Source organism: Fringilla coelebs (assembly GCF_963513975.1).
Source record: "Fringilla coelebs genome assembly, chromosome: Z".
In the NCBI taxonomy this organism is placed as follows: Eukaryota; Metazoa; Chordata; class Aves; order Passeriformes; family Fringillidae; genus Fringilla; species Fringilla coelebs.
The window spans coordinates 60,451,714-60,467,778 of NC_140031.1; positions in this window are offsets into that span (position 1 = coordinate 60,451,714).

Here is a 16,065-nt window from a genome sequence, read left to right on the forward strand (position 1 = left end):
GGAATCAGATACTTGGCTATAAGTGAGCTTCTCAGCTTCAACTGTCCAGTTCAGAGAAGCACCAAAATGTCTGCAAATGCTTCTATGGTTCTAGAAATCTGACTGGCGTTTGAAAGCTAAGTCTTCTCACTGTGCTGGAGTGGTTAACAGAAAGATAGCATGAAGGAGAAATATTACAAGAAAATACTCATATTTCAGAAAGAAGTTTCTCTCTGTAGGGCATACTTCACACGCACACATTTTTATGGATACTCATGCATGTACATGTATAATCCCTTTATAGAACTGTACGTAGGCCAGGTTTTCAAGACATTACTGGACATGCTGTCATCACCTCACAGAGGAAGATATGGAGTTCTTGAGACTGCCAAGCTGAAACACTGAGCAGTTCCTGGCAGGCACTGCCCAGTGTAACCTATGACACCTGCTCCAAATTTCCAAACTAGCTTAGTTTACTAAGAAAACAGAGCTCCATATTTGCTCTATGCCATAACATAAATGCAACAACTAATTAAATTAGCATAGAAATCTTAACTTTCCATTAAAATACAGATAAGTCTTCTTCCTTGGTATTCTAAGACCATTCAAGCACTTCCTAATTTTATATTAAATTTTTGCTCTTTTTCTCCTTTCTACATGAATAATGTCCCCAAAAATTATCCTAGGTGATTAATCATAAGGTATACAACTGCATAAAGAAGAACAATAGCTTTTTTTTCTTAAGAAAGGTGCAAGGATAAAAAGGTTGTCAAAATATTTTATTTCTGAATGTGTCCTACTTATCTTATTCCTCTGCTACAGAAACTTAAGGTGTCAACTATCATTCAAGATGTCTGCTTCTAAAACAAAATCTTTGGGTACAAAAACGTACCCAATAGCTTTAAAAGATATTGTGTATTGATCCTCAAATTTCTCTGCAGTCACTATGGGTTTAAACATTCTCAAAATAACACCTTGGTGAAACATTCAAAGGGATTTTTCTCTAAAAAATGTTGCTAAAAAGACAACACTGTAGGAGTGCAGATTCAGCAATTAAAAGGTGCACAACTGATTTGCACTGCATTTTGGTGCTGCTTTTCAGTTTGTATTATAAAGAAAGGATTTGTTTTTTCAGAGTTTTTGGAAATTTAACACCTTTTTTTTTAAAATAATTACTCATGCTGCATGTTTCTGTCACTTTTGACAAAATTCTTGCTTGTGGCTGTGACTCTTAAGAAAATGTAGCAGAAAGTTATTGTGAGAGAACATCTTAGTTAGAAGTTAAGGGGAGGAAAAATTCTTGTTAATGAAGTGGAATAAGCTATCCCGTCTCTGTGTCGTTGCCTTTTTCATGCAACTTTGTGTATTTCAAACAAATTCAAAGAAATTTGTTTGCAAGATCTTTCTCACTGATGTTTTAGCAGCTGTCTGGCCAGAGAGAGAAACACAACTTTCCCAGTCATCCTTCTAGGAAAGGTTGTGAGATGATCAGAGACAAGAATGAGAAACAATTCTCATCTTAACTTGTTGCACCTGGTATCTTCAATATGTGGAATGTGTTATGGAGATTTTTTTACCAAAGGGTGGTTTCCTAATTAGCCAATGGTGATGGTGTTTTGATTGGAGAACCAATTAGGTCCACCTTTAGTGAACTAGGGTATAAAAGTATGGGTTTCTTAATAAAGATGACCAGCCTTCTGTAAATGCATGGAGTTTATGTAACTTATTGCCTGGTTCTGGCCCATTGTGCTGACACACTGAAGCATAATTGACCATACAGGCCCAAGAAACAAAAATTAAGATAGGAATCATCCAGAGCAAGGATCAGATAAAAGATGGTAGACCCAGCCAGAGGGTTACTTAGCTTTCACAAATATAATAGTTAAGATAAACAGCTCATAATGACAAAATAGGGAAAATAACATTTTTACAGTGATTCAGTTACTAGGCATAGAGGATAACCAGGTTCAGGGAATATCTTTTTAAGAAGGAATATTCTCTTTTCAGGCAGGGATTCTTTCAGGTCTGTCAAAAACACAGATATTTTCCTTTTTCTACTCTTTATTATTGCACAAATGTTTGTTCTATTTAGACTGTAATTTCTAGAACAGACACTTAAAAAGATATGTGCTGGTTTTCTTCCTTTTTTTTTCTGTTCTTCAACTGATGGATCAAAATTGAGAATCTTCATTTCTTAGTCCTACTTTTTTTTATTTAACGTTTTATTATCTATTTATTTCAAAAAATTAACTTCAGAACACATTTCACATTCTGCTTATAAAAATAAATGGGCAGATAACACAATATTACTACCTGCAGAGCTCTGACAAAAATAGAGAAAATGGTCAGTTTTCTTCTAAAGCAAGCTTCTTGTATTTCATTGTATTATCCCACCTCTCCACCTTCCTCATTCAAGTGGCATTTATTACAGACAAGCATTATTAGCAAAAATACTCTAATGAGACATTATTATATAAATATGGAAACTGAAAAATGTCCAGGACATTTGATTAATGTCTTTAACAGTCGAAATCATGCTTACATTTGAAAAACCTAGCTACCTGTTTTGTGTATGTTTCAATTATAGTATTTGCTGTAATTAAGTTAAATACTATTCAGCTGGCTAAATCCTGTAGTTTCTTCCTGTTCCTTCTGCGTCAAGAATACCTGGAGGTTACCCTATTGTAAGCACAACATACGTAGTTGCAATAATCGAAATTGACTACAATTCTGTGGTATTCAGTGGTCATTTACAAGCAACATGTAGGGGTTTTTTGCATTGATTTCTCCTCTTTACGCTCACAAGACTTTTTTATGTTCATTTATTTCACTTTAATACCACCATTATCAAGTCTATCATTCCCAAGACTCTTTTTATTATAGATAGTATTTTCCTTTCCTTACATAAAATTGTTGAAAAGATGTGATGACCAGTATGCTATGAACTAGCAATAAATGTAAAAACTGTAAATGGAATAAAGAACTGGTGTTTAGAATAACAAAGTATGAAAGTGTACTTTAAAGCCTTCACTTATTGCTCTCTTCTGCCACAATAAATTTATCCAAACATTTTTTTGGTCTTCTGTGATGTCAAAACTTTAGAGCTGAAGCAGAAACAAGAATTGTTAAACTGAAGGTAACCATCGTGAGATAAGCTTCCAACAGGAAGCACCAGCCTTTGCAGGAGCCAAGAAAGATTCTCCTTTAAGTGCTCTCATCCTTGCAAACTGATGCCCCACTGAAACTGCCAGACCAAGAAGGTCATTGTTTTCCCAGTAAGGCCTCAAGTCAGCCCCCTCTTCAAAAGATAAGTGACTACTGTCTTTTCCTAGGAATGACAGCAGCAAAGGAAAACTTAGAAGGCTATTCAGAAGCATTTTTTTAGGCAGAGAGGATTGAGAAGCCTGTAAGGTAGGCAGGGTACAAAAGGCAGCCACAGAGAGTCACTAGGATACTGATTAACCGTGAATTGTGTGAGAAATTACCCTATACCAAGAGCTGCCACTGCCACTGTCCCTTCCCTGGAAACGGTGGCTCATCTTTTTAAATGGCACGTCCAATTGAAACTCATCTGAAAGAATGGTGAAAAGGAAGCAGATAACAATCTTTCTCCTAAACTTAGATTTTTGAGGGCCTTTCCTTGTTTCCCTAACAACAAGAGTCACTTAAGTCTGTGACACAGAATTTTGTAATATACTCGGTGGGATCAGGAAAAAAGAATTTTTAGTGCATCTGCAGACTCATCCTAAACCATTAATTAAACCTGGCCACATGCCATAGAGAGAACTTAGCAACCATGACACTAGATAACTTGATAACCTTTATAGTTTATTTCAAAGTCTGGATACCCTTCTATAAAATAACTTAATGTGAAAACTGAACTTTGACTTGCTGACAGAAAATGTAAAACAAGTTATCATTGGTCACAAAGATCATCTTGTAGTGTCACAGAAGTGATCACCATAAGAAAGTCAGCAACAACCATATTACCATACCAGTATCTGAGATGCTAATTTTCCCTTCATATGTTTCAAACAAGAAGTAAACATGGTGATTATGCAGGTCAAAACAAAAAACAAAAACAAAAACAAAAACAAAACAACGTGATGTTTTATGCAAATAAAAAAATCTTGTCTGCATATTTAATTCGAGTGCAGTGCCTTGCTTAAAGAAATGTGGGTTTGCCAGAGCTCAGGGCTGGCAGGACTCAGTCTGGGAAACAACATGAGATCAGCACATTTTCTGAGTGCCATGCTGCCACTTGGCATTTGTGGCCCCTGAACAAAGGGTGTTGATTGAGATGCTCATTTCTAGTGTTTGCTGCTGCTTCCCCAGGGCAGTGAAAGAAATGCAGCAGTTTTAAGACAGTTGCACAGGAATGGTCTGGCTGGAATATTTGTCTCCAGCAAGGCAGCCTATTTCTATCTGCTGTCACCTCATTCAGGGAATTGAGGGGAACAAGAGTGAAAAGGAACAGTATGGAATCTCTGCTTTTGACTGTTTATTTATGTTTTTTCAAAGGGGAATTGCTCTAATGTTCCCCAAACATTACTCCATTACAAAGATACTCTTTTCCTAGGAAACCTGTGGTTATACCTCCACATCCTGTAACTCACCATGGTGTATCTTATGCTTGGAAGTTTTCTCATGGAATAAATGAAATGGTCTGCTGGCCCACCAGAAAACCTTGATAGCTGTGACAGCTGTCCATTCTAGTTCCTGTGTGCTCTCTCATTAAGGATTCAAATCACAACCATATGTTATGGCTGGCTGCTCCTGGCAAGATGAGAAGAGCACAAACCTGAGAAAGCCAGCTCTTGCCCACTTCACTGGGTTTGCCCAGGCCAGCACTGGATGAAGTAGAGGAGAACCTTCATTATGCCAAGGCGCCAGGATGCTGCCATCTATATTACATAGTAACACAACTTTGACATTTCCTATTAGGCATTTATTCACCAGTGTCTCTCCCACATAGTACTTTGTAGACAATGCCCAAAAAAATGTACATGCCCTAAAAACTGCCTTGCACAATATATATATACACAGGACTTCTTTTGGCTATGAAAATTCCACTGTTTCACACAGCTGAAAGGGGATACTGAGTGGTGGGCAGATACCATGAAGTTATTACAGCAGCTAGGTTTTAGGTTGGCCATATTATCATTAACAAGGAGTCTGTGAGTAGGAGCATGGACACATATGAAACAATGAAAGATAAAAGTCAAAATTATTTGTGCAAGAAACATTTGCAACACTGTAGCAAAGACCAGGATACTGCTGCAATTGAACTCCATGCCTTAGAAATGCAATGAAAAACATAACACATTCTGGAACTCCTATAACCATCAATGCTCCCATTTGATCCAAAACAGCATGCAGAGCATCTCTTTACCCCTCTCCCTGGAGGTAGCTTATGCAAAAATTTTTTGTGAAAGTAGGTCTGTACATAATTTTTCAGGTGTAATGCTTCAGTCCTTTAAAACACTGGATTCTGTTTTCCTACAGTAAGATAGCTGCAGTGTTGTCAGCTTTCACAGCTTACAGGTTAGAGTATTTTAAAAGTCTCAACTGTGGTAATTTTGTCTTGCTTGAGACTTTTAGGGTCTCTATTTAAAAAAAACTGAGATTTTTATTAATATAGCAGCACAGTATCCATGAATGTATGTGACCTGAATGCAGCCCAACTACACCAGTAAATAAGATTGATAAAAGTTTATCTACCAGAAGGTGTCACAGGTTTTGAATGTTCAGGTTTGAACAGCCTGACAGTCATCATTGTTTACCCAGTCAGTACAAGTTTTGCAGCTCATAAAAGTAGTAAGTAGAGCAGGAATACTCTTTTGTACAGCCTCCTCATAAGAAGAAAGCAACAAATGTTATGGTGATACCTTTTAAAGCTGAATTACTACAAAGGTTAACAAGTCACACAGAAAAAAAACCTCAGAGGTACTACCAAACACAAAATAAGCATGAATGGATGAATGAATTAATGAATGAATGAGCACAGCTTTCTGTAGCCTTGGTATAATTTCTTCTATTTGTGAAAACTCATGTGGATTTAGTAGCCAGACTTGCTGTGAAACCAGATTATATTATGTTCAGCATGTAGCAAAAGAAGATTATTGTGTAGAAAAATTAGTAGTTTATGTTTGACACAACTATCAAATGTGTATCAATGACTGCTCTTCAGCTGTGAAAATTGCCTCACTTTCATCAAAAAATGCAAAATGACTAACATTAAGACTAAAAAAGATGCCACTATGTTTAGGTTTCTCTTAGAGGAATGAAAACAGGAATGTTATTATTATTATTATTATTATTATTATTATTATTATTATTATTACTATTACTATTACTATTACTATTACTATTACTATTACTATTACTATTACTATTACTATTACTATTACTATTACTATTACTACTGTTGTTGTTGTTTGATATTTTTTATTTTAAATAGCTGGTATATTTCTATATGTGAATGCATTTCCTAACTTCAAATGAACTCCATTATAGGAAGTGCCTTGTTTAAGCAGGTTGTATCTTATTCCCTTGAAATAGGGGTTCACATGCCCCAGGGACCTGCCTGCTGCCTGTCCGTGGTCCAGCTGCTTCTCAGATTCCCTCAAGACATCCATGAAGCTTACAGCCATAAGCACAGGTTCAGCCTCAAGTCTTTTTGACAGAGGTCAAGACATTACAGTTTCTGAGACACAACTATGGCCACAAGGCAGCTTTCAGAAGAGAAAATCCCCTGACCTGTACTCCCAGCAAAAAGAAACAAGGAGGTCAGTTTTTCTATCAGCAGGATTCTCAACCTGGAATTTTTTTGGTGAAAGGACTCTTTTATTGTGACTAGCAGTGTCATAAAACATGCACAGGCAAGGGTATCACTCCAGGACACATTAGTTATACTACAATGAAGACAGTCAGCTCTATACTACTTCCAGTTTTTAGAGAATGGCATCTTTAATTTTTTTTTTAGTAATTAATCCTTTCTTGTTTTCATGTTCTGTGCAACAGCAATAACCCACAGCACATCAGAATTTCATTTTCCCACTATATTTCAATCCCACAGAACAATACAAACCTTGTTTAACTTCAACCTAACTTAAAGTTGTATGAGTTGATGTACCACATTATCTTTCATGAGGAAAATCATATTAGAAAACTGCATGATGCATTTTAGCTCCAGCCAGTATATTTTAAATGAGCTTTGCTGGAAGGAAGCCAAGGAAGGAGAACATATAAACCAACAGTTTGTGATGATGGTGCTATTTCTTTGAAACATATTTTTTGGACATTACATAATGCCTGAAATCCTCCTGGTTTCCAAAGGAAGTGATAGCTGTAGACAACTGACTGCAGTCACCCTTCTCCTTTCATTGTTATGGAGCTATTAACAGAGACATAAAAGTAAAGCACAAGACCATGTCATTAAAATGTCTGTTTGCCCATTTTTTTCTCAAAGTTGATATTCTCTTTAGGCCCCAGCTGAATCCTTGATTATAGCCACATGATTTCTGTGAGAGAAAAATTTTTTATTAAAAACTCACTCCATTGACAAGGATAGAATACTAAGTGATAAGTAGTAGAGATTATCAATGCTGGTGTAGTGATATTCCTGTTAGTACTACAGGTATTCCACAATGCTAAAAAGTAAAGTTAGCATCAAATATATTCGTTATGAGTTGAAATGAAAAAAAGAGAAAAGCAGAGCTTTGTTGTAACCTTTAGTAACAGCTTATAAACTCCTGAAATACGTTTAAATTTCACTCAACTGGTAAATTTTTATGTCCTGTAAACTCAAAGACATGAGTGCATTTTGAGCACTAAGAAACAATGTTATGTATTAATCACAACCCCTCTCTTTTTCTCACTTTCCCTTTTCCATATATTAATATCTGTAAGACTGCCCAGAAAAGGATCCAAAGACACCACAATCTTTGGATGCAAAACAGAGTCTGACCCTCATTTTGGCTCCCTCTCCAAACACAGCTTCATGAAGTTTAATATATCCACAGTCATGCAAAAGGTTATACATATAATGTACCAAAACCTGAGGTGTTTCAGATAAAAATTTCTTACCCTTCAGGTTATTTTATTTCACCAAATGAAGAGATTAAATGAGAAGAAGACACTGAGATCAAATTATCCTTGTCTTGATGAACTCTCAAAACATGAATTATCTACATCGGCACCATTTCCTTTTCCATGAGCCTTTATTTTAGATTACTGCTGTACTGTCTGGAAAATTATGATTAAACTTGCCTCAAAGTGTAAGTTCAAAGAACCAAGCAGAATTTTCTGTTTGGACTATTAATATACCGGACAATATTTCACAATCATGCTTGAGGAATGAAATTACTCTCTTTTTAAAGTGATAACTAGTTTGCATACTCAGAAAAAATTATCAGTTTGTCTAAATTGTTAGTAAATAAGAAACTTTTCATAATCTACCAATATGTTATCCTCCTTTAAGTACCAAAATCAAACACATTATTGTTGCTTTGCTGAGGAAACAGGACCAAAACTTGATATTATTCCCCTCAATGACAAGAATCCCACAGATACAGTCTGCTAGGAAGGAGGATCAAGCCTGAACAACAATTGCCAGCACTGTCCAATAATTACGCTGTCACTTAGTGCAGCTGAGAAGGTTCAGGCCTTAATTTGCAGATGTCCATATTTCTCCAAACCTTTGTTATGCAATCAGCTTTTTGTTGGGTTATAACCTAAGAGATGCCAGTCTCTTAGGTTATGATACTAAAATAAATACTCTTCACTAGTTTGTGTAAAATGGCACAAAAAGACAGCGAAAAATATGAGGTTTTTTAAGATATTTAAAAAACAAAATTCAAATTTTTCATTATTTTAATTATACATAGAACAGGTTGCAGTTTAGGTTTTTATCTGGAGACAGAAACAGAGAATTGGCTGTGGAAAGGACTCCCAAAGATCATAGAATCCAGCTCCTGGTCCTGCACAGCACATCCCCAGAGTCACATCATGTGTTCGAGAGCATTGTCCAAGCCCTTCTGGAACCCTGTCAGGCTGAACTCAAGCCCTGTCACTGCTCACCACCGAGAAGAGGTCAGTGCCTGCCCTTCCTCTTCCGTCACAAGGGAGTTGTAACCTCAATAAAGTCTCCCCTCAGTCTCTTCCAGGCTGAACAGACCAACTGGCCTCAACCACTCCTCACACGGTTTCACCTCAAAGCCCTTCACCATCCTCATTGTCCTGCTCTGAGTGCTCTCTAACAGATTAATGTTTTTTTTCTATTGCAGCACCCAGAACTGCCCCCAGCCCTCGAGGTGAGGCTGCCCCAGTGCAGAGCAGAGCAGAGCAGGACAATCCCCTCCCTTGCCCGGCTGTGACGCTGTGCCTGATGCCCCCCAGGACACGGGGCCCTCCTGACTGCCAGGACACTGCTGGGTCATGGAAAAGGATCCACAGGTCCCTTTCCATGGCACTGCTTTCCAGCATCTCATTCCCTACTCTGTCGGTACATTCAGGATTATCCCAGAGGCAGAATCCAGCATTTTCCCTTTGTTGAACTTATGGTTGATGATTGCACAACTCTCTAATTCATCAAAGTCTCTCTGCAGAGCCTCCCTTCATTCAAAGGGCTTGAAAACTCCTCCTAGTGTAGTGTTTTTGGCAAATTTTCTTAGTATCCCTTCGAGTTTTGCATCCAAGTAATTTAAGAACATTTTGAAGAGCAAAGGGCCAAGGATGGCAGAACCCACTAATGACGGGCCTCCAACCTGTTGAGGCATAATCACATTGTCAGCCCATTCACTGTAGCCCTTTGTGCCTGTGTTCTCACCCATGCCGTGTGTTTGTCCAGCTGTGCGCTGGAAATTTTGTCCAGAAGGGTCGTGGAAAAAACAGTATCAAAAGCTTTGCAGAAATCCAAAAACATTACACAACTAAGTGTGAACAAGAACTTGAGATTAGAAACGATCAACAAGAGTCCTTTTGTATGGAAGATGATCATGTACCTACACAGACAGCTCATTCTTTTGAAAGCTCATTCTTTTTTAAAATATTCTAAAATGTGTTGATAAGTCATAACTTTTGCTTAACTTCCCTCTGCTTTTCTTGTTTCATTGGCATTTCAGTATGAAGCCAATCAAATTTCAAAAGAGCAAGTCAGGTGTACATAAAAAAATAAAACAGAATTTTTTAAAATCAAAATGAGATTACACTTTTTTTCTGGGGCTAGCAGAATCGTAACTGCGTTTTTTACAACAGGAATGCTGGACCCAGATTCTAATTAAATTTCTAGTCTCTGCAATGAAACAAGCTAATAGCTACACAGATTTCCTAATCATTCTTAAAGATGTTATTACTCATATTAAAGATTTCTTGATCTCATTTTATCTTTTTTTCCCTTTTCACACTCTTTTGTTCTAGTGACACAAAAAAAAAAAAAAGGTGGGGTAGGAGCGTGCATGGTCCGACTTCCTGTTTTTGATATTTGAATTATATAACAACTGTTCTGACCTGTATTGGTAGCTTAGAACATTTAGGACTATCATCTGGTTTCACCTTTGTGACCTGCCTCCCATGTCCTGAAAATATTCAAAAAAGAATTGTAAAAATTACAAAGAACTGGGAGATACCACCTTTCATGTTATTTGGCACTTTCACGCAAGGCAACCCAAATATAATTTTCTGTATTTTGAGAATCACAAAGGATGTTGTCACCACTAGGGAAGATTCTCAAAATACAGAAGAGCGGGAAGAAAAGCCCCCTAGGGGGAAAAAAACATTTCTTTCTAACAGAGAAGCTTCACTGGAAGTTTTAGAGGGTGATTACTAGGTGTTCTGGTGTCTTTAATTTATCCAAAACTTGTCACCAGAGAGAGACACACAACTCTCATGGTAACATCAATTTTTATACCTAAAGAACTACCAACATTATAAAGAATCAATACACTTCAAGATTAAGCCTCAAAACCCTTAATAGTTTCCTATGGGAGCTGACATATTCCCTGAAGAAATTTGGTGCATCTTTCCAGACAGATATAAATACTCTTTCATACATCATCCACTTTTCTTGACACTTTATTTGCCATCTCTGTGATATTTATAAAAGTTTAAAGCTAATAGCACAACAAATACAACTAATGGTAGTGCAGATGCATGTAAATCTTGGGAAGAATAAATTATAGAGTGTCACAGTAAAGTGAAATTAATGGAACTAAAGCTGAGTGCCTGAGAGTAAATAGGTGTAGTTGTATTAGAAGACTATCTTCTCAAATATTGAAGCAAATAACCCTCTTGCTTAAGGCTAATTGCTCCTCTGGCATCATACTATACCATGTTTGTATAAACATAAAAAATGATCCAAAAATCAATGGGTGAACTAATACTGGGCCAGATGCAGGAAAGCTGGTAGAGACCTGAAGAAAGGTAAAAGACTTACCTTTCAAGACTGCAGAAAGGATTAAAGCTTTTAGCTATATATGGGATGCTCAGAAAAGATCTGCTTAATCCTATATGTCCTCAGGGACACACAGAATATCTCTTTTCCCATCCTTCCCTTTAATTCAACCACATTCTATGTTATCTGTTATTTGAGTTTAAACTCTCTTCTGAAAGGGAGTAGCTAGACCTGTTAGCTTGGCCTGTTTCTTACCAGGCTGACCTGGCCTTTTTGCTTTACTGGAGCTGAAGGTCAGTGTACTGCTGCTACAATGCTCATCCTCTGTCAAGGAGGCAGCATGACACTCATTCCAAAGTGAATCAGCTTTGAGAAGAGGTGATTTTAGTCAGTGCCCCAAATGCAAGGGAGAATCACAGAATGGAATCACAGCCTTGGAAGGGATTTAGGTGTCACCCAGTCCAAGCCCTCATCATGGGCAGGCACACCTCCAACTAGATTGAGTTGCTTAAGCAATCTGGACTCTGCTGTCAAGCTGAAGTGGAAGGGGTTCTACTTATACCTGTTTGTTGTATTAGCAGCCTTGTCCTTACCTGGATGGGTCTTAGTATGGAATAAGGGAATAATTTCAAAGACACTGGACATCCAAACAACAGCTTCCTTATTGAATGAGGCTGTCAAAGAGACTGGTACAGTAAAAAGTCTGTGGTATTATCTTTGCAGTTATCCTGAAATTCTCAAAAAGTGTAAAATCCACCTTTTCTTGTTAATTTGCTGTTCTTTTCTTGTTTGAAAAATGTCAGCATGCTTATGAGAGCAGAGTTAAACATGACTCCATGTTTATCAATGAGTAGGAGAAGAATAAAACAATAAAACAAAACAGCCACCCCATTAACCTGAAGCAATATTACTCTGACCCGGCATTGGAACTTATCCGGTAGGAAAACAGAAAGTCAGAGGTTTCCCTCTAGCATAAAGACCTCACCCAGCATTTTGAATGTTTGAAAATCAATAGGGAAAGCAAATATATTAAAAAATACTCCAGATTTGTCCAGCAAAGCTGCATGAAATGGTCAGACTCCAGCTGTCCTCTAGATCCATTTTTCTCTTCTCTCTATTAATTTTTTTAGTTCTATCCTCACTGCAGCTGCAGACCCTATTGCTCAGACATTTATAACCTGGTGACCTCCCAAACTTTAAACATAAAAGACGAATGCAAAATGTAAGGGGTGCCGCAACGCCTTGTCAGCTTTCACAAGCTCATCCGTATCTGACAAGATAGTGCATGTAAAAAACTTTCCTAACACCATGGTAAAATGCAGGAAAAAACCCACATCTGTTTACAGATGTGAGAGCAGGTGATAATAAATAATCTCCAGAATAACTACCTTCAGATAATTTATTCATCTTTTAGCTCTTTTGCATCCTTCTGTCATCCATACAGGCTTAAAATACATGAGTGAAGAAAATGCAGTAATTTGAATGTCAATCTATTAGCAAGTGTACTTTTAAAACTTCTCTATGCATCACTTCTGCAGAGGTCTATTTCACATTTTCATCATAAAATGATTATAAGTAGAAGAATTCCTTATTTAGAGTTGGAATGACAAAAGCACTGCTAAGAAAACATCTGCCCCCTTATTTCTGACATTTCTCATTGAAAATATTTAATCTCACAATATTAATTAATCTCACAATATTTGTCCTGTTTTCACCCACATCTCAGTAATTTCCTCAGAAAATGTTATTCCTCTTGTCTGCTGCAGCACCTCCTGACATTTTGTAAACAGCAGTACCTTTCCATCTAAAACTTTCAAGTAGCCTGCCTGTAGACGAAAAGGGAACCTCTCTATCAGGAGGAAAAGCTGAGACCTTTCTTGTGAGATTTTTCTGCCTGAGCAGTTCTGCTGGTTACTCTTAAAGGAACATAACTCATCCCTGGTGCTCTGCTTGATACTTGTCTGCCTGTTGTGGATCCACAAATTTCTCCCTCGTTTGTTTTGCCAGATCCTGCTTGGTGATATTCTATGCAACAATTACTATTGGCTTAGAAGCCCTAGTAACCCCTGCAGAGAAGACAGAAAAATATCACTGCCACAAGTGGGCTTTTAATTTGCAATTAATAACTCAGAGCTGGTTGAAAAAGAGCTAACCCAGTGGATCCATTGGAATCCAGTGGAAATACTCTCTCTTCATTTTGTACAATTTGTTCCTCAGTTTTTACACTAACAGAAGGAGTAATTTGAATGTTTGGAAATTTTCAGTTCCACTCAAATAATTTTTGCATATTTATCAAGGACTTTGTTTTTCCTTATTTCCGGCCATTATATTTGGAAGTGCTGGAACTCTGAGGAGAACAGAAAGTCAATTCCCCAACTAATATAACGAATGCATAATTTGGATTTCCACTCATTTTTGGCAAAAGAGAGGAAAGATCTATAATTGGTGGCTGTAACAAAGGTTGCTGTAGGCAATGCAGTTTTCTTGATAGTCTGACAGCTTCTTAAAAGAACAACAAACATCTACGCTTTGTACCTCCTAAAAATCACACTAACCACTGCTTATGAAATAGACTAGAAAATTGCTTTGTGTTTTAAAATTATCTGTTATAAAGGAACAGAACTCCTTTTACTGCATGGCCATCAAAAAGGAAATCAAAAAGCATCAACTTCAGATGGGTTTGCTTGAATAATGGATTCCCAAATATTTTTCAAACTAATCAAAAACAAATAAACAAACATACAGGTTATAATTTGAATAAATGCCATGCTGGCTGACTTTTTGGAATGAAAAATGAAAAATTTAAAAAATAATTTCAGGACTAGCAAATATTTTGGCCCTAGAAACTCATTTTGCCTCTCTACAGAGTTACCTAATTTTATCATTATGCTTTCATTTTCAAACAAAAGGAAATTTATTAGGAAATCAAAAATAAGAAAGTTTTGATTTACTGAATTTTCTCTGCCTTAGCTGGGGAAAAGCCATGTGACAATTTCCAGAGTTAATGAAAGATGTTTATTACAAAGGATTTTATTTTGATCCAGAAGCAATCAATAGGACAGGCTCTGTGCAAATCATGGTAGCAAGAAACCAAAGACCTATTAAAACCTTATTAAAAATTCCAGGGACCAAAATGTACCTAAATTGTCTCTATTAAAATGGTTGCATGACTTCACATTCCCATTCTGACTTGACTTCTACGACTATTTTAACAACAAGATAAAATATTCAACCCTCATAATAACCTAAACAGGACTGGGCCAGGTTTTAGCTTAGTTAAAAAGGTAATATAAAAATGAATAAAACCTGCCACCAACCGCAATGGTTAAATTTAAGAAGGGGCAACAATTTAAAATCTCTGTATGTAGAAAAATAACGCTTCTAACAAATCAAATTACTTCTTAAGTATTATTTTTTTTCCAGCTCTCTCAATGGCAACATTTCAACAGGTTTAAATGGGAACAGGATTTGACTCTTGCAGATGGAACATTGTGCATCTGAAACTTTGTCTTTTAGATTAATCTTTCAATGCACATTTAGCGATAACAGTTAACTCCACTAGTCATTTCTTATTTTCCTAAGCCCATGCTGATTTCTGAAAGAGAAGAGATCTAGGAAATGAAAATCTTCCCTACTGACATGACCAATAATGCATAGTTGGGAAGAAGGACTGAAATGAGCTACAGAATTTTATAAAAACATGAAGTTACACACTATTATACAAAAAAGAATATATACTATGTTTGACTATACTGCAGCAACTAAAGCTGAAATATTCTTCAGTAAAGAAACAGGGGCTGGCAGAGTCTGACATAAAGAGATTTCAAAGAGCAAATTCAGTAAAATCTATTAAAAACCTCCCAAAATTGATGAAAAACTGCAAGGAATGTTTCCGTGATAATGGTGACCTTTAACTTCACTGCTTTCAAGAAATGTCCTTATCTTATTAGTCACTTTCCTGGTGTAAAGCAAGATTTAGATACATTCACTTCTATTGGAAAGTTTGACATATACAGAGCATAATAGCTTTTGCCCAGGCAAATATGCTGCATTCAAAAGGGGAAATTAGGAATTTTTGCACAGTTAAGAAACTGGACCTGTATGAAGACTGAGCATCAGCTCAGCTTGCAGTGTTTTATTCTTCCTAGGCTGCAATTACTCTGGAAGTAGTTTCTCAATTCACTATCAAGTCATCACACACACACACACGTACAACATCTGTATTTAATTTTTCATTCATGCTTATCCAATAAGTAATGACAAGTAGAGTCCCATTAAATTGGAAATAGTCTTATTCATTCTTATTTATTCTTCCTAAACAACCTGTTCTGGTAGAACAGCATAATATCTTTGTAATCTAAATAACAATCCATCCTTTCAGGAAAACAAACAAACACTCTCTCAAAATTTATGAATCTGGCAATTACCTACCTTCACCTTTACTTTGCCTTTCTCTGAGTTTTCAACACTACTATTTCAAATAGTGCTTAAACTTACATGAGATATTTTACAGTGGTGTGCTGACTCACAGTGTTTATTATTGCATCCAACCCAGAAAGATGCTGACTTATACTGGTTCTGAAAAGTTTATCATTTTGTTGTTTCCTTAAATGGAAATCTAGCCCTAAGTAATTAAAAAGTTATTAGTATGAGGATTCTAGGAGTAATAAAAATTTAGTGCACTGGGAAATCCA